This window comes from Heterocephalus glaber, unplaced genomic scaffold, assembly GCF_053883595.1.
Source record: "Heterocephalus glaber isolate CG9 unplaced genomic scaffold, H.glaber_assembly_v1.0 deba00001600, whole genome shotgun sequence".
In the NCBI taxonomy this organism is placed as follows: Eukaryota; Metazoa; Chordata; class Mammalia; order Rodentia; family Bathyergidae; genus Heterocephalus; species Heterocephalus glaber.
This window is the reverse complement of record NW_028258372.1, coordinates 34,542,692-34,563,206: the sequence shown is the minus strand read 5'-3', so window position 1 is coordinate 34,563,206 and position 20,515 is coordinate 34,542,692. Positions and strand designations below refer to the sequence as shown.

Below are 20,515 nucleotides of genomic sequence, written 5' to 3'. Positions count from 1 at the left end.
ATGTGATATCTATATATATCTATACATCTACTCAGCTATAAAGAAGGATAAATTCAAGATATTTGTAGGAAAATTGATACGTGTGGAAAATATAATATTCAATGAAATAGATAAGACATGCATGCTTAAATAATGTATGTTATCTCTCATTTGAATAAGGCAAAGTACAAACAAAGAGTATAATAAAGGGCGGATAGAAGGAAACAAGGGGATAGATCTCTTGTAAATGGTGAGGGAAGAGGATGACGGGAAAGTGAAGTAAATAGAACAAAGATTTGCCATGTACAGGAACCTAATAACCTCATGAATGTAAACATTATATGTCATAATCATGAGCTAAAAATAACAACAAGGATGAAGAAGTAGAAGGGGGATTTAGAGGTGGAGGGAAGGAGGGAGGGAGGCGGGTGGAAAACATAAGGGGATTAAAAAAAAACAAGCTGTATTATGTACATGTACTCATTCCCCAAGATGAACGTAAACATCATATACTGCAAACATATACTAATAAAAGGAAAAACTTATTATGGAATGTAAATATAACCTATATACATAAAACTCCTAAACACTCCTGAGAGTCATAAAAACCAACATGAATCCATAGTGAATGGCTAATTTTATGTGTCAGTGTGTTAATCAGATACCTGATTAAACATTATTTCTCAGCTTCTCTGTGAGGGTGCTTCTGGAAGAGATTAGTATTTGAGTTGGTGGACTAAGAAAAAGAGATTGCCCTTCCTGGCATGGGTGAGCACCATCCAATCCATCGGTAGGCTGTGTGGAACCCAGGGCAGGGGAAGCTGGGCTGACCGCTGGGGCTGGAGCAGCAGTCTTTGCCTGTCCTAGGTACTGTGGTCCCAGGCATCCATCCCATCAACCTTCCTGGGCCTTCAGCTGATTATAGAGGTGTGATTGTTGCCAAATATAACTAATTAAGTTAACTCGGTTCAGGGACCATTCCAATCAACAAAATGATTCTAAATTTCACTTGCAAACACTACATTCTTAGGAAAAATAAAGTTACTAAGTTGTCAAAACCTTAGAAAATTTTAAAAAGAACACACAGTAGGCAGAAGGAAGCTTTACATACAAGAAAATAAAACATCTGTTTAAAGAATTAGGGATGGAAAAGACAGATTAGTGGAAATTTCAGAAAAAAAGATTAAAGATATACAAGAACTAGCTGTTGCCTCTTTGATATTAAAAAATTGGTAAAATTTGCCTCTTAGAGAATAATTTCTAAATAACAACCAACAAAAAATCAACATTATTTCTATGATTTCAATATTTTAAATCAGCAAGTAATTTATATGTAACACCAAACAAATACACAAACAAATGAGCAATAACCAAAGCTAAATAAAGTAGGACAACATTTACAAAATACAATATAGTTAAAAAATTAACTCGTGAAATGCAAAAATCTTTTTGCAAATTAATAAAAAACATAAGTGCTCTAGTAAAAAACAAGTCTAAACACACAAAGTAGAAAAAATATTCAAATAAACATACAAAAATTATTCTCTCTAGTAATTCAACAAATACACACCAAAACAGCATTAAGTTTTCATTTGCAAATTGACCAAGATTAAAAGTTATATCACTCAGAGTTGATAAGTATGTAGACAAGCAAGATCCTTTACAAAATACAAAAAAACCTAGAGGAATATTTGGCAGAACTAATGGAATCTAGTTTTTCATGATATAAATGTTTATAAGATCAAAACAATTACAGATAGTATAAATGTATACATCACATCTAACATTGGAATATTATGTAGCAATAAAGAATGATATGTAGCAGTGTGGTAATTAACATACAAAGGTTTTGATCATGCATTATTGACTGAAAAAAGCCATTGAAAGCAGTTTGTAGGGCCAGGAATTTAGCTCAGTGATTTCGCCGCCTACTGCACAAGGGCAAGGATCTGAGTTCAATCTCCAGTACCAAAACAAAAGCAAAAACAAATAAAAGCAGTTTGTAGAATTTAAATTGTTATAAATACAACATATATGTGATATAAGTGATATTAACTATATTACTTCAGGCCGGGGATTTAGCTCAGTGGTTTCGCCGCCTGCTGCAAAGCGCTAGGACCTGAATTCGATCCCGGGCACCAAAAACAAAAAGAAAAACAAAAAACAAAAAACTATATTACTTCAGAAAAAGTAACCAGTTAACAGAGTGTTAACAGTTACTTCTCACAAGTTTTTTCTTTAAACTTGTCTATACTTTTCAATTGTTCTATAGAGAATATATGTTGCTTATATAAAGAGAAAGGTTTTTGAAAAAGTGGAGTTAATTACCGATATCTACTTGATTGCAGATAGTCTATTAAGCTTATTTTTATGAGCAAAATCTAAATTAAAAATACCATCACCTCAGCTGAAAAAATAAAAACCATGAAATAGTCCACAAAACATAGTTGTAGTTCCTGACCCAGAAGAAACCGGTTTTATAATTATAGAAGCCCTTATTGTTTTCCATTACTACCAAGCAACACACCCAATAAAGAGTCTTTGAAAAGCAAAAATTAAGCAAAAAGGTGTGACAAATAATGTGGTGATTGTATGGTAATGAACTCCAGAGACATCAAAAGTTTGATATATTGCTGAGTACAACTATTTCCCTCGGGTATAATTAAAATCTGAAAAGCTTGCCCCAGAGTCACTGATATAAATAGTCCTCTTCATAGATAAATATGTTTTTGAATGTTGTATGGGCGCTGTAGCTATATTCAATTATGCTACATTATAAAAACACAAATAAAACTGATTCTGAATTAAGGTTTAGAAACAATCAGAGTAGCCCAAAAGATTAATCCCAATTCTAATAGTATAACCATACAAAATTAATGAAAACCTCAATAATTACTAATATGATTACAAATATTACACTAATAACAAGAGACTTCTAAATACCTGTCAGGCCAGATAATCTTTTATGTGTTATAGGTCTAGAAAGTAAGCCTATTAAATCTCTTAACATTTAAATATTTCAACCTTAATGGGATAAACAAGCAAAAACTAAATCTGAAAGGGTCGGGGATTTAGCTCAATGGTACCGCTGCCTGCCTCACAAGCACAAGGACCCAAGTTCGATCCCCAGTACCAAAAAAGAAAAATAAACACTAAATCTGAAAAATACAAGCCCATTCAAACTCATGTGGATCCTAAATTTGAACACTGTTTTTGAAATGATGTAATCAGGGAAAATTTATAAATTTATAAAAAATTAAAATTTATTACAAAATTTTTCTTATTTTCTAGAATTGATAATAAATATGTCTGTACTGTTTTAAGAGTGCTTGTGCTTAAGAGCTACATTCTGAAATACTCAAGGCTAAAATGGTGATTCTGGAGCTTGCTTCAATATAATCCAGGGGAGCAAGGGGGTGAGGGGCAGCTGTAGATGAAACACCCCTGGTTGCAAAGTGTTAACTGTTGAAACTGGTTTTGATTTATTATATTGTCTTCATTTTTGTGGATGCTTAAAATTTTCAATAAAAAACTATTTGCTTCAGAAATAGCTCCTACACACTGATCATTCTTATTACTGTATATTATATACAGTTTGGTAAAGAGTTCATTATAATGTAAAGTTATAAAAAAAGACAGCATATTTGGTGATATATAAAATATCAGTTCTGAATAGAATAGTGGTTACCATAGCCATGGAAAGGTAAAGAGAAAGGAATAGAGAGAAAATGGCTAGCATATATGACAGTATAGTAAAAAGGAATTACTTGTAATGTTCTATAGCACAATAAGATAACTATATGTTATTGCTTATATCTAGATGTCCCCCCCAAAGCCTCATGCACTCATAGGTGGGGCTTTAGAAAGGGGCTGGATCTAGGGTGTGTGACATTGAATTAGTCCACTGATTGGTGTAGGATAGTTCTAGGTATGCCTCAATGGATTTACTACAGAAGCCCCACCCTTGGGTTTATAGCCTGGAAGGCTTATAGCCTGAAAAGAGAAAAAGAAACTCCCTTCTGTTGCCTCCTGCCTACCCCTCCATGGACTATTTCTCCACTTAGATTCCTCCCTGCCATGCTGCCCTGCCTTGGAGCCAGCTGACTGTGGACTGAAACTTCTACAAACTGTGAGTGAAAAAAACCTTTTCTCCTTTAACTTATGGGTGTTGGGTGTTTTGTCCCAGCAATGAGAAAGTAACGAAGACACTATGGTTGACAAGAACTTTTTGAATACTTAAAAATAGCTAGTAGAGAAGATTTTCAATGCTGCACACACACACACACATACACACACACACACACACACACACACGGTTTGACTGAGGTGATAAACATGACAATTACCCTAATCTGATCATTAAACACTATACTGAAATGTCTCTGTGTACCTCATAATATGTATAATTGCTATGTGTCAATTAAAAATAAAACTATAGTTTAAATTTTTTATTTATTTTATAGAGTTTTATATTATTAAAATGGAAATGATAGCAATCATCAAAAATATATTAAATGGGTATAGACACTGACATGAATGAAACTTAAAGTACAGAATGTTGAGTATGAGTCATATTTAAATACTGAAGGATTGAGCCCCTTACCAAAATAGAGGGCTTCCTATTTTAAGTGAATTGAGATAATTGCTCAAAGAAGTTACTTTTAAAAATCAAATTGCTGGGGGGCAGGGGTTCAGCTGAGTGGCATCATGCCTGTCTTGTAAGCTCAAGGTCATGAGTTCGAACCCTGGTACAAAAAAAAAGAACTAAAAGCAAATTTCTTGCAAAGAACAAAGTATATTAACTTAAATAACAGGCATTACAGCCATTAGTGATCAATGAAGCATAAAGAATTCTCTGAACAATAGAAAATGAAAAGACAAGATGGAGAGGTAGGAAATTCAATTTCAAGGATATTTTGAAAAACTAACACTTTGTAAAATAACACACTTTCTCTCCTTGAATAGTTAGCTATTTTTCAACAACATTTCTTTTCTATTTTGTAGTTGAGACACCTCCTTAAGACCACTGAATGAATACTAACAAAGTCAGTTTGGTTGATGCCCACAGGAAGTTGAGGCATAGGAAAGGCCAAACAGGATATTATCTGGAGATTGTTTGGATTTAGATACTTCACGCCTTCATATAATTACTATTACCTTTACTTACTCAAGAAATTTTTTGTTTGTTTTCTTGTCCGAAACCATGCCAAGCACTGGGACAATAACCATGAACAAAATGCTAACATGTGGGAATTAAGATTGCAAGTTGTGAGGCCAGGCTCTAGGTAAAGTCCCCCAAAGCCAGTTTACTATGGTTGTCATGTATAATCTATTCAATGGATTTACCAGTTCACTAATCATCTCCATTTTTAAAAATAAAAAATTTTTCAACTTCACAGAAGCTTTTATCAGGCAGGTTGGCAGAGCCTAAGAGATGCTGCATAGGGGAAGATGGGACTCTGGGGACCTCAAACTCCTGACAGCTCTACCTTATCTTTTCTACACCTCTTCTTTATTAAATTAATTTTAATGGTACATTTTAGGTATACCATATAATGACATTCATTGTTGGAAATTTGCACCTTTACATAATCTCTCTTGGTTCTTATTTTTTTCCCATTCCCCTGCCCTCTCTTCAAACCCTCCATCCCTCCCTATTTACAAAGATTTTGTTTCCATTTTTTCATTTTCTCATATTAATTCTATCCCCTTCTTTCCTTTCCCCTACCCCTCCTATTTCCCCTTCCCCTTTGCCCTCTTTTCCTATTTCACATTATCTATTATACCTTTTAGTCCTTATTTACACTTTCAGTTTCTCACACTAAAGAAACTATTTGGTATTTACACGTGTGTGTACTGTTTATTTCACTTAAGACTATCACCTCAATGTGCATCCATTTAACTATAAATGTCTCTAGTTTCTCATTTTTTATGGCTGCATAGTACCCCATTTTATCAACAAACCACATTTTCTTTATCCAGTCTCCAGTTGATGGCCAATTGGTTTGCTTCCAAGTGTTAGCTATTACAAACTGTACTGCTATGAACATGGTTGCACATATATTGCTGTGGTATGATTCTTTTAATTCTTTGGGGAAGATCCCCAGCAGGGGAATAGCTGGGTCAAATGGGACTTCCAGTCCTAGTTTTTGAGGTATCTCCGTACTGATTTCCACAGTGATTGCACCAGTCTACACTCCCACCAGCAGTGGAGCAGGGTTCCTTTTCCCCAACAGCCCTGCCAGCATTTGTTATTGGTTGATTTTCTGATGGCAGCCATTTATACACCTCTGCTTTATTCCTCATTCTCCTCCAACATCCACCTTCCTGTTCTCTGAGCTTTGCCCACTTCTCCTACTCTCTGACCCAGTCCTGGTCTCAGGTCCACTGCACAGACTCCACCCCTCGGTCCCCTTCAGCCCAAAATGAAAATAGCTCTGGCTGTGAGCCTCCCAGCTCTCTGCTGACTCTTGGAGCACCAAGTCCTCACTCTGGCAGCAAGAACCTGAGACAGGACAGATTAAATTTTTAAATGTTGTTATAAAAACTATTAACTAGAATTGTTTTACATGCTCCAAAACTATAATGAAGTATTTCATTCAGTATGACTGTAAAGTTTATGATTACTTACAAGAAGCAAGTGCTTAGAAATTGATACATTTAGAGCACTGGTCCTCAGTGCCTTAATTCCTGGATGAATTGAGTTTTGCAAACTCGGCTTTTGTTAACATACGGTGAGGAAATGATGTTGCTTTCAAGTTTGACAGAAACACTCAGAAGAGCCAGCCAGGTGACAAATGTCTCCGGATCCCAAATCCCTTCCCTTTTCCTATGGCACCGAGGCCACCTCAGACTCTAGGACAGGGAAAATGAGGGGTTGCAAATCCAGCGCTAAACTGAGTTGGCAAAATCTGTGCGTGTATAACAGCCAGATTCTTGTGTGGTTTTTTTTACACAGTAATTGTATATATTTATAAGGTATACTTCAATGTTTCAATACAGTTGCACACTGAGTAATAATCAAGTAAAGCTATTTAGAATATTAATCAACTACATTATTATTCTTTGTGTTGCAAACATTCAAATTTTTTGTATTTATGTTGAAATATTCAATACAAGGATATTCTTATATTAAAAGCAAGACTCCTCTGGAGGCAAAAGCTTTAATTAGTAACTATAGAGCAAAGCATATTATGTTCACTGTTGACTCTATGAGGGGTTCTGCCAAATATCCATTTTAATCTCCAATAAATTTGGGAAACAGGATACACAACATTTCTTCCTTCTCGATGCTCCATGATGCATACTGAATTTCTGCATTAAATTATGAAAAAATATCTCTACCTAAATCTTGCCTTCATGTTGTGGCTTTTGATGTTATTTTGTTCCTCCCTATTTGATGTACTTAAATAATTCTCTTACTGTTTAGAGGTTGGGAAGGACATGTTTTGTCACTGTTATATTTTGGGAGTCATCGGTTTTAGGCTCTTTGTTATTAAAAAGATCCTTCAGAAGAGCCTGTCCTGGGCAGGGTATGGGGAGTGAGAGAGGAAGGACTTGGCCACCACAGTGCTCCGCTGAATGAGGACATCAGCTAAAATAATCTGAGCCATGCCACAAACAATTGAAATCCCCCAAGAGATGGGAGCAAAAATTCTGAAATTAATAAACTATAATTGATGCAGTGATAACTGTAAGCAGCTCAGGGAAAGCCATAGGCATGAAAGGGTGCTAATCCAATATAATGCCTGAAAGCCACAATATTAAGACTTACACTGAAAAAAAAAGTCATAATAAAAAATAATGTGAGTGTCACTTTCTCCAGGGACCGATGAAGACCCAGAGTGAAAAATAAGTTAAGTTTGATCTTGCCCTGCTGTTTATCCAACTCAACCCAGACAGAAATCTTGCTGACAGATTCAGTGCACACCTTCCAGCTGTTATAAGTGGCAACTGCTCCACTAGCATCGTTCCCCATTTCATTCCAAATACTTATGACTTCCATGACCTCGCTCTGTCTGCACCTTCCCAAAGAATTCCAGGACACCTATAACAAAAAGGCAGTCCAAATCAAAGTTATTACTTCCCACTGCCTCCTGTATCTAATAAGAAGTATTCACCAAGTTTCCTTTATTGCTTCTTAATTTTTTCCACCTTTAGCCACTTTTCCCTTCTATTCTAAAAGTTTTAATTTTTGAATTGTCTTTGTCCTATATTATTTGCAGTGATGAATAAATATATTAATGCAAATAAATAATCAGTACCCCGGTCTCCAACTTTATGTTTAATCTCTGGTACTCCTACTACATGTGAGTTTGTCATTTTTGATTTAATATTTCCAAGTTCTCAGATCCCTAGTTTATCCATTTTTTATAACCATAAAATCTTCGATGAGAAAAGTAAGAAGTAAATGTCTCACTCTGCCAACATTGCCCCAGTTGTTCCTTTAGTGCAGTCTCAAATCATATCAATATAGAGCATATGTGAGGTTGGTGTCATCTTATTTTTACATTCCTTATATTTTGGAGATTCCCAATAGCCTCATATAAGAATCTCCTTATTGTTTTAAAAAAGAGAAAAATCTTTTTTACTGGCATGAAATCCTCTTATTTATGTACCAAAAGCGGGGAGCAGCTTCATTTCTTGGAGATGGAGGTCAGAGTATGCTGAAATACCTAAATGAATCTCTGAGTGGCTCGTCAATAATTGAACTGACCATCAAGCTAGTTCAATTATACCAAAAACTGATTGCTCAGTACTCCATATTATATCATTTGTGGTAAAAAAACACTTGAAGCTAAATATAAATTTAACCTCCCTTCCCTTCGCTTATGGCTTCCAAAAAGGCCTGCCTGGTAAGGTGAAATTTTCCATGCTTGCTTTAAGCCCAAAGGGGAAACACTGATGGAGGGTTGGAGAAAATGTTCAACAAAGACAAGTGATTTATGAAGGGACAAAAGTGTTTTTAATTTTAACACAAAGAAATTATTTTGCGAAAACATAGTCAATGTAAAATAGTTAAGTCTGTACATGAATTTGTTACCTACTAAAAAAAGTTATTAAATAATTTGGGAAAGTTTATTTTTACTTCAAGATAAAAGTCCATATTGGTGTATACTCAACATAGCAATAGCAATGACATTTAGAACTACCTCACAAATAAATTCTAAAAATGTTATAGATACACAAAACTGTGATCAAACAAAATTGTATTTTGGCCTTATCTAAATTTACCTTTATTATTTATCAGTCTGTGCCTTAAACAGGTGGTGAAAAAAGTCAGTTACTTTGTGTGAAACTCTTGACGCCTTATTTCTGATCTAGAGTTTGCCGTGACAATGCCTCTCTCCATCTTCCGAACCCTTGGTCCTCTCTCCTGAAGTCTTCCCAGATTAAGCCCATCTGAGAGTTCACCTGATGCTCATCTTCAAGAGCTCTCATAGAGGATCCCTTAGCAATATGCTGTGCTCCTTCCTTTAGCAGGTAGAGTTCACATGCATGGGAACCGGATCTATTACTAATTTTATTTCTTCCCCAATTGGTAGTCCAGAAAGGTGACCTCAATAGATACATACTATATATACCCACCTCATCCTGGCCCTTGCTGGAAAAAATAACCTTCCGACCATTGAAAACATCCCTCTGTTCTACTTAGCAACATTCTAGCAATACTATAACAACTAGAAAAATGAAACATAAACAAGCTTCAATGGTTCTATTTTAGAATGTGGTAATCAGTAATATTTGTCTTCCAATATATTAAAATCTATTCACAAGAAGATTGGGGGGAGGGGGACAGAAAGCAGAAGAAGGGGAACTAAAAAGTATTAAGATTTGATATGTATATGTACCAATTCCCCATGATGAATGTATTCATTATGTATCACAAACATGTAGTAATAAAAAATAAAAATAACATAATAAGATGAAAAGGTTTGGGAATGTAACTCAGCAGCGGAATGTTTGCCTACCATATTCAAGGCGATCAGTTTGATCCCCAGTACTCCAGAGCAAAACAAACAAAACAGAAGGTTCAAAGTTACAGTACGTTCTACGCAAGTAGAAACAATAAGGTGGATTTTTCACTTGAAGGAGGAATTTATGAATGACTTGAGAAGTCAAGACAGATGGAGTTTCATTAAGAGATAGTGAATTCCCTCAACACTGGAAGACTTCAAAGAGAAGCTGGATTAGCAACTGGGATATCAGAAAAGACCTATGACTAGAATTGGACCATATCATCTCTGAGGCGCCTTCATACCCTGAGGTTCTTACTTGGCAGGCTCTTTGATTTTCTAGAGATCTTTGCTAATTTACTTTAGGCTTTTGGTATTCAGACAATTGTTAACACCTAAAACTCTTTTAAAGAAAAGTTTAAATCCTCAACAGAGCCATTCTTATCTCTCCTTTCAAATGCTGTTTTAAAACATGTTTAAAACCCTTCATTGGGACTAGCCATTGAAGAGATTTTGGCAAAGAGCTTTTACTCGAAAGATAAGTACACAGAAGATAATTGCACCAGGAAACCAGAGTTTTTCCTCAGTAAGGTATCATTTTTCAAAAATCAATCTTATGTGCCCAATTAATGTGTTGGAGAATAGTGTGCCTTCAGAGAGATAAATACTAGAGCCTTCTTGCCTTTGAAATAAATGACATCCTAATGTTCACAGAAGGTTCTTGGGAAATTTTTCTCTGACACTGAAATAAATATATGTGATTCATCATCAGAGAATTAGGACCAAGCACTCAGCTACTTGGTTTACTTCCATTGCACTGTACAGCTGTCAGTTTCAGATTCCCAGCAAGCAAGATTCTGAAAGTGAGGGCTTTCCACCCTAGCAGAAGTCCCTGCATTGCTTCTTTGGTGAAGGGAGGAAAGTCTTTCATTCTAGTCTCAGCCCCACTACCCTCCCTTTTCACTTCCATTTCTTTGGCTTTCCTACTCCTAAATGTGTTTTTAAAAAAAACAAAAAAAAAACCCTAAGAGAAAGTGATGGTTTACAAGGGATATTTAGAAGAGAAAAACCAGATTGAACAAGTCATACAGTCTGTAGGAATCTCCCATGGTCTCAGGGTCCTTGGAGCAGGAACACATCTTTGGTTTAGGCTCATGGTTTTTCTCTAGAAAATCTTCCCTGGTAAAGCCCAGTTAGCTAATCTCTAGGCTGCTGACAATATTTAATACCTTTTCTTATTTCTCCTCAGTGCATTCATAGGATCACATAAGTATTCCATTTATCTGTGCTAGGTGTGGCAAATTTTACAGTTGCAAAACACATCTGCCAAATCTAATGTTGTTTCACAGTCATTGCTTTAAGATTTATTATTATAAGTGTCTCCAGTTTAGCCATTGATCCCCCAGTCCTCAAACAAACTAACATTCACACCTATTACCTAAGGGTCCCTTGTGGGCATTTGAATTTGGATCCCTGAATTTTATGCCAAAATACCTCCATATTGACCCACAAGGTTAAATATCTCTATTATACTGAAAACTGAGGATAGGATATGTATTATATCCACTGTGTGCTTCTTAACATCTACAACAATACTAGGCATTGAACATTGTAAGGGTTTGGTGAACACTTAATAGTTCAGAGGGAAAAAGATTATCAGGAAAAGAGGTCTGTGCTTCTTAGGGTTTCTTATTCCTGTTCAAGATAGAGTGCAAATATAACTTTATTCTATCTGCATACTAAATAAAACTCCTGTTCCTTGTTATGGCCTAATAGGTAGAAACATTTTTTTACAAACTGGTTTAAAATTTTTATTTTATTTTTTACAGAAAGCAAGGATTGGTGGGAGAAAGAATATGACTTTGTTAAAGCTTTTTTTTAAAAGCCCCTTTTTTCATCTAACTGGGTCCTGCGCTTGATTATAAACTTCCAGGAGGAGAATGCAGTGGCCATTTGACATTCTCAGCACACACAGGCAGAAATATTTTAATGAAGAGAGCTACTTGGCCCCACCCCACCTCCCTTGCATTGTCCAGAGACGTCTCATGGAAATAGTGTCTATTTAAATAAATACGATTTCAAATCAGTCATATGAATTTGGATGTGTTCTCCCTGAGCAAGATCTATCTTGAACCACTTTAAGCACGATTTTGAAGACAGAATTCTAAAGGTTAGAATGAACCAAATGGTCAAGCCTAAGGACAATGTATCAGCTCAGCGATGCCTGCTGAGCACATGAGATGGGCAGGGGAGTTCAAACTAAACAGGCATAATTTGAAATTGAGATTTCCTTCATAAGTATGACTATATATTTTTGATAAATCTCTCCAAAGCCTTTCTCCTTTGTCTTCAGTCTTCTATTCCACATTTCATTTGTGCAAGTTTCTTCACTTCTCTCCATCCTATTGTTTCTCTGGATAGCCCAGATGCACCATTTTTCTAAATGACTCACATGTGTGTTGCTGGTCACAAACACTCAAGCTGCCACCCTACTGTCATGGCTGGTTCCATTCCTCTCATACACTCTCACACACACACACACACACACACACACACACACACACATCAGATACCCGTCTACAAAAACAATTTCAAGCACAGTATTCAATTAGCACATTAAAAACAACAGAAAAGAGGACATATTTGGAAACTGTTATTGAATGGTAAAATATTTGTGCAGCTGCTTCATACAGAAATGATTGGCTTTTGGAAGGCCATTTCTTCCCTCACAGAAACTCAGATGTTCTTAATTCTCGTCCTCTCAGCACATTGAATGACATGACTCTTCATTTATATATGCGACTCCAAGGCAAGAAGCTAAATTAGACTTTTAGGGCAAGGCTGTCTCCAAACTTGCCTTTCTTTTTTTTAGTCTTATCCTCCATTGCCATATGAATTTTTTCTTCAGTATTTTCTGTTTTTTATTTAATTGCAATGCATTCTCTAAAGTTATATGCCATTCCTCTTGTAAAACCTGTACAGTTTTCCTTGCAATGACTTAGCATCTTGCAGTCAACTATTAAATGACTACTTAGAGAAATGTATGGCCCATCTGTCATCACAAAAAAGGCAGAGCTGACCACATCTCTTTTGAGAATTTTCAAACAGCTTCCAGCACAAGTTTGTGAACCTTTCTCTGCATGATTGAATTCTATCAATAGCTTTCCTGAGGCCAAGGAATGATATGAAAACTGATGCAAAAGTATGAAAATAGTGTTTAACAATTCTTAAAACACTCCCAAAAGAAAAGCACTATTTAATCCATCTTCCAGATAGCTGGAGACACAAAGAATCTAGTCACTCAAAAGACTGTCTTTCTTGACTTACGGTTTTCTACCAACTCATCAATCAAATGTCCAAAGAGAGCTGATTTAATATTTTTAAGTGACCTAAAATACCAAAATGATCATTTGTCAAAAAATTGTTCCTTCATTTAGACATGTTCCCCAAGAGTCTTTTCATAAAGGGTTCTCTCATTACTCCAAAAGAACTCTCATTTCCAAACCACTATTAAGGAAAAGAGTATTCTAAGAAACTTCTAATATCCTATACTGTGTAAGAGTTTTCATAGGGTTAACTTTAAATCAAAGATACTACAAAAGAATACTTTCCCAGTTAATTCTAATTAATGTGGAAGACACTGTACTTAAAGATCTCTCACTATTTTCTTTTGCTTTTTGACATGATGAAGTTTGTCGGCAAATGTGTGGGCTTGGGAGTCTAACGAGTTCAAACTCAAGGTCCAGTGATGTGCTGGACAGCCTAGGATAAGTTACTTGAACACCAGGGCCTTAGTTTCTTCTTCTATAAATTAAGGATGAGATTGATCTTTTAGATTTACTGAGTTTACATCATGCAATATTTGAAAGGCAGTTACCATAGTGCTTGACATGTAGCATATATTAACAAATAGATTAATATCAATATTATAGATTTCAATCAAAATATTGCATAATTATATTGATTAGGTTTTCAAAACTGTCAGAGATACCTATTAGAGAACAACTTTATGGAACTCTGGTTATCTCTACTATGTATTATATTACTGTTATATTTTTGTATAACAATTATATAAAACAAAAACTAAAATATATGTGTAAACTGTAAATCAAGATGTTTTCATATCACAAGGGATTATTTGAAGAAAATACCTTTGGTTATTCAAGTACCACTGAATTAGGCAGGTGCTGTAGAATCTGCCCTGAGGTGAAGGAGAATGCGAAGGAATTTGTTAAGGAAGTCCTTCCAGGAAATTACAGTAAAGGAGGAGAAAGTAGGACAGGGAAGGGCAAGAAGCCTAGGTAGGGGCTATTTCAGGTTAAGTCCCATTGTACAGGAGAGCTCTGGAGTACACATTCATTACATGTCAAGGTTGTCCTCATTCGAGGCCAGGGAGCTGAACTTAGTCCTGTTGGTCTTTGGCTCTGTACTACAGAACAGAGGGTAGGAAAAGTAGGAAATAGAAACTCCAGGCACTTCTGGCTCCATGGTATAAGGACAGAGCAGCTCCAGTAGTCCTAAGGCACTCTTCAAAAGGTAGAAGGTAGGCTATAAAGAAACCAAAGCACACAAAAGTGAGAAGAAAATGTTGGGATGGGGGAGCTGAGTGGAGTACTGACAGCGTCCTCTTCAGTCACACACCGTACAGTGCACTTGTCAGCTCCATTTCCTAAAGAGATCCCTTTGCAAATATATGAGATTAAATGTTTAAGAACTAAGTAAAGACAAATTAGCACATTTTCCCTGTCTGCCTGCTTTGCACTCATTTAAGAATGTCCTCACTTAAAAGACTGAAGTTTTTTAGTTTGACATCATCCTTTTATCTATTTTTGCTTCTGTTACCTGTTTGGGGTTAGATCTAAAGACTAGTGTAATGCCCAGTCTAGTGTGATGGAGCTTTTCCCCTGTGCTTTCTTCTGGTAGGTACATAGCTTTAGGTTTAATTCTCTGATCCATTTTGAGTTGATATTGTATGTAGTGTGAGATAAAGAAACAATTTTGTTCTTCTGCACAGGGATATTGTTTAAATACCACCATTTATTAAATGGTGAGACAACAGAGTGAAGAGCCAACCTGACCAAGAGAAAATATTTATAAACTATACATGTGATAAAGGATTCACATCCAAAATATATAAGGAACTCAAACAATTCAATAGGAATAAAACCAAATAACACTTTTTTTAACTAAGTTAATCGATACATTTTAGATATAAAATACAGTTACATTCATCATTGGGATCTTGTACCGTTACATGAGTATCTTGGTTCTTATTTTTTTTCCCCTTCCCTTGCCCTCCTTTCCTCCCCTCCACCCCTCCCTATTTGCAAAGACTTTGTTTCCATTTTTTTTCCTTTTCCCATATTTTTTCTTTTCCCTTCTTTCCTTTCCCCTACCCCTCCCAATTCCCCTGCTCCTTTAGACCTTTTCTTCCTATTACACAATAGCAATTATACCTTTTTTAAAATTACAATATCAGAATTTAGAGGACATTACCACAGATTTTACAGAATTTAAAAGGATATAAAAAGCATATTACAAAAATCTTTTTTGAAATAAATTTGACAACTTCCAAGAAGTACGTTGGAAGAAAATTAATGAAACTGACTCTGGAGGAAATATAAAATTTGAATAGCACCTATTAAAGAAAGTATATTCCTAGCTTGAAAACCTACCTATATGACAACAACAGGCTCATATACATTTTAACTGATGAATTACATCAAACATTTAAAGCAGAAAAAAGAAGGAACACTTCTCCCCTCATTTTAGGAAATCAACATTGTGCTAATCCTAAAACTGGATAAAGATAATAGAAGAAAAAAGTATGAACATAGATAGAAATTTGTTTAACAAAACAAACTATTAGAAGTCAGATCTGGCAGTATGTAGAAAGTGGTTTTATTATAGGGATGGCAGTGTTGGTTCAGCACTGGAAGATCCACCCCCAAAAGTCATCATTTTAAAAGAGGAAAGGAGAAAGCCATATGATCCTGTCACTAGTTGGAGAAAAAGTATTGGACTGAATTCCACAGCTGTTCATGGTAAAAGCTATCAGGAGACTAGAAGTAGAACAGAACCTTCTCAACAGATTAAAGACATGTACTCCATACTTCCAGTGAGAACCCCTTATATGAATGGAGAAGATACAATGCTTTCTCCATAAGGTGGGGAACAAGGGCAGATATGCTTACTCTTCATCTGTCCACTAAATTTTGAAACATAGGCCCAAACCAAAATAGTCTGGCAATAAAATGACACAATTAGGATAGGATTGGCAAGGTAGAAGCAAAATCTTTATTTGTAGATGAAATGATCATCTACAGAGAAAATACTAAGAAATCTCTAGGAGCCCCTAGAACTTGTACTTGAATTTAGCAGGATTAGAAAACACAAGGTATATATAAAAATTGAGGTCTATGTATACTTGCTATAAATGAAGAATTGGATATTGAAATTTAAAAGTTATGTAGGAATACAAAGGACCTACAAAAGTAAAAAGAAAACAAAACAGTGTTGGAGGACATTTATTACCTTTTTTTTTTTTTCTTTGGTACCTGGGATCAAACTCAGGACCTTGTGCTTGCAAGGCAGGTGGTAGAACCACTGAGCTAAATCTCCAGCCCTTATTACCTAATTTTAAGACCTCCTCTAAAGCTACAGTAATCAAGGCAGTGTTAGCGTAAGGAAAGACATACAGATCATTGGAATAAAACAGAAAATCTGGAAATAGAACCACACATATATGGTCCACTGAGTTTTGAAAGATTATCATTAACATTTTATAGAACATAAACTCAACTCAAGAGCAGAGGAAAAGGTAGTGTTTTCACCAAATGGCACTAGAACACCTGTTATCTGTATATAAAAAATTAACCTCAACCCTTTATTTCCATACATAAAGATAACTTGAAAGGATCTATGAACCTAAATATGAAAGACTAAAACTATAAAACTTTAAGAAGAAATTATAAGGGAAAATGTTCATGAATTTAGGGTAGGCAAGAATTTCCTTGGATGCAAAAAACATGATATATAAAAGAAAAAAATGATAAAAATGAGATTCATCAAAATTTAGAACTTTAAATGACACCGTTAAGAAAATGAAAAGTAGTCCTTAAACAGATCACATTTATAATACATGTAACCTATGGCCAGAATATATAAAGAACTCTTACAGCTTATTAGTAGACAACCCAATGAAAAAACAGACACAAGAAGATGATAAATAGCCAGTACAGCACAAGGAATGGTGTGCAACACTAGAATCAGAAAAATACTAATCAGTACAATAAGAAGATCATATTATACACTCATTAGGGAGATGAAGTTAAAAGTTTTAAAAGAACAGATGTCAGCTTAGGTGAGAACTAGTTAGAACTTTCGAATACTGATCTTGCTTCTTGACCCATTCTGCCAGTCTATTTCTTTTGAATGGTGAATTGAGACCATTAACATTGATGGTTATAACTGATATGTATTGACTTATCATTGTCATGACTTTTTCTTTTTGTTGGATTCTCCTCCTTTGCATTTAATTTCTTGTCCCACCCAACGGATTCATTCTGCTGGCCTTCCTGGGGTTGTGATCCTCATTGTCTTTTCCTAGGGTATTGTCTAAAATTTTTTGGAGTGCTGGTTTGGTATTCATGAAGTTCCTGAGGTGCTCTTTGTCATGAAAGTATCTTATTTCTCCATCAATTTTGAAAGACAGTTTTGCAGGGTACATCAATCTGGGTTGGAGGCTGTTTTCCTTTAGGGCTTGAAATACATCACTCCATGCTCTTCTTGCCTTGAGGGTTTGCATTGAGAAGTCTGCTGTGATTCTGATGGGCTTTCCTTTGTATGTGATTTGTTTCTTTTCTCTCACTGTTTGCAGAATTTTGTTCTTCTGTTGGGTTTCTGGAATCTTAACAATTATATGACTTTGTGTAGGTTTTTTTTTATCAAGGCTACATGGACTCCTACAGGCCTCACTTATCTGTATGTCAAGTTCTTTTCCCCTGCTTGGGAAGTTTTCTGCCATCACTTCTGTGAACAGTTTTTTTATGTCATCTGCACTCTCTCCTATTTCTTCATTGACTCCAATCAGTCTCATGTTATTCTTCTTTGCATCGTCTAGCAGCTGCTGAATTGATTTCTCATGGTTCCTTACAATTTTAAAGAAATTTTTCTTTTCCTGGTCACTAATTGCAATTTCATCTTCTATATCTGAAATTCTGTCCTCACATTGGCTCATTCTGCTGCATAAGCTTTCAATGGAGTTTTTAATCTCCTGGAAATCTGTTTGCATCTGTTTTATGGATTCCATTTGTTTCCTATATTGGGATTCCATCATGTTCCTCAGCTCCTCTATTTTTTTATCTGTCCTCTCTAGATTTATTAATCATGTCTTGCACTATGGACACAATCTCTGCTGTTATCTGAGAAATTATTTCCGATTTCCTTTTTTCCAGATCCTCTTTTGTTGCCAGTTCAGGGAGTCCATTTGGTTGAGTATCAGATTGTTCCATCTCCTTTCCCTTTGGGGATGCTGTAGGTGATCTGGAAGTCTGCTTTTGAGGCTTGTTTACATGTCTTCTCATTTCCACGTGGTGGGGGCATGCTGCTGGCACCCGCATGGCTCACCTCCGGTGCACTAAGGGGGGTGGTATGGCAGCCCAGAAGCCTCCTCCTGGGTATTTGGATTGGCTCACCTCCTCTGCACTGGGAGCAGTGCTATGGTGGCTCCCCAAATATCACTTTTTAAATGAGAAGACTTAGACATTTCTCAAAAGAGGACATACAAGTTGTAGATGAAAAAATGCTCAACGTTATTAATCATCACAGACATGCAAATTAAAACCATGAGATATCTCATATCCATTAGAATGGCTATCATCAAACAGACGAAGGCTCAGTCTGGCAAAGGTGTAGAGAAAAGGGACACTTACACACTGTCTATGGGAATGTAAATTATTACATACATTATGCAAAACAATATGGTGGTTCCACAAAAGATTAAAAATAGAAGTAGAGTATAATCTACCAATTCAACTACTGGATATACATCCAAAGGAAACGAAGGCAGTATGCTCAACATATATCAACACCACTATGCTCATTGCAGTATTATTTATAATAACCAAGATATGAATCAATCTCAGTATCCAAAAATGGATGACTGGATTAAAATATGCACATATATACAATGAAATGCTGTTCAGCCTTTAAAAATAAGAAGATCCTATTATTTGTAGCAACATGGGTTAACTTGGAGGACAATATACTATGCAAAATAAGCCAGACAGGGAAAAGCAAATACTGTATGATTTAACTTACACATTGAATCTATAAAAGTTAAACTTATGGAAGTGGAGAGTAAAATAGTGGTTTTTCAGAGACTAAGGGCTGAAGGGAGAGATGTTAATTAAAGGGCACAAAGTTTTAGTCATAAAGGAAGAATATGCTCTTGAAATCTGTTGCTAGCATTGTGACTATAGCTAATCAAAATCCCTGAGAGTGGGGCTGGGGATTTAGCTCAGTGGTGCCGCTGCCTGTCTGGCAAGTGTGAGGTTCCAAGTTCAATCCCCAGTACCAAAAAAAAAAATCCCTGAGGGTATACTTCAAATGTGCACATCACAAAAAATAAGTTTGTTAAATGATAAATGTTAGCTTGATTTAATAATTCTATATCCCACAAATGCAGTATATGCAATTATTATTTATCAACTAAAGTGAAAAGAAAGGAAAAAAACACTAGAGACAAAGTGAGTCCCTGCCCTCACTTTGATCCCTATTTGCTACTGCCTTAGTTACTTTCTTTGTTGCTGGGACAAGATACCTACCATCTACAACTTAAAGTAGAAAAGGTTTATTTTGGTTCACCGGTTTTTTTGTTGTTGTTTTTGTTTTTTGGTACCAGGGATCAAACTCGGGTCCTTAGCTTGTGAGGCAGGCGGTGGAACCACTGAGCTAAATCCCCAGCCCTTGGCTCACAGTTTGTAGAGGTTTCAGTCATAGTCAGCTGGCTCCAAGGCAGGACAGCATGGCAGACACATGGCAGAGGAGAGTTGCTCATGACATGGTGGTCAATTAGCCAGAGTCAAGGGAGGAGCTAGGAAGGGAGATATACACTTCCTTCCATATCCACAGTGACCTGCCTCTCCCGACCAGACCCTGCCTCCTAACAGCAAGTCAGCTACATACAGCCCATATTTCAAAAGTCCCATCATTAAGCACATGATGCTTTGGAGAAATATCTACATATAACCCATAACAGTCTACCCTTGGCCCCTGAAAGACTTATGTGCATCTCTTTGTGATGTATACATTTAGTCCACCTCTAAGAGTCACAAAAGTCCTGACAGTTTTAGCATTGCTTAAAAGTCTAAGTCCAAAGTCTCCTCTGAGACTGAAGGCAAACTCTTAGCTATAAGCCCTTTTAGACATCAAAAGAAAATTAAACATGGCTGGATTACAAAGGCATAGGGTAAATATTCCCATTCTAAAAGGGAATAGAAAAGAATGTGAACAAAGCAAGGCCAAAACACAGCAGGACAAATTTAAATCCAACAGTCCCATGTCCAGCACTTGGACCA

The 20,515-nt window shown here is 36.0% G+C and overlaps 1 long non-coding RNA gene across 6 annotated transcripts in view; it reads right to left on the bottom strand.

The window, feature by feature from the left end:
• The window catches only part of LOC110344980 (uncharacterized), a 168,525-nt gene that overhangs the window by 97,554 nt on the left and 50,456 nt on the right, over nucleotides 1–20,515 (bottom strand). Inside the window, exon 6 of one of the 6 annotated variants that reach the window (XR_002387988.2) lies at nucleotides 7,263–8,026. The exons of the other annotated variants lie outside the window; for them this stretch is intronic. This is a non-coding gene — a long non-coding RNA (uncharacterized LOC110344980). Of the gene's footprint in view, nucleotides 1–7,262; nucleotides 8,027–20,515 lie in introns of those variants that run through there. 6 annotated transcript variants of the gene reach the window in all.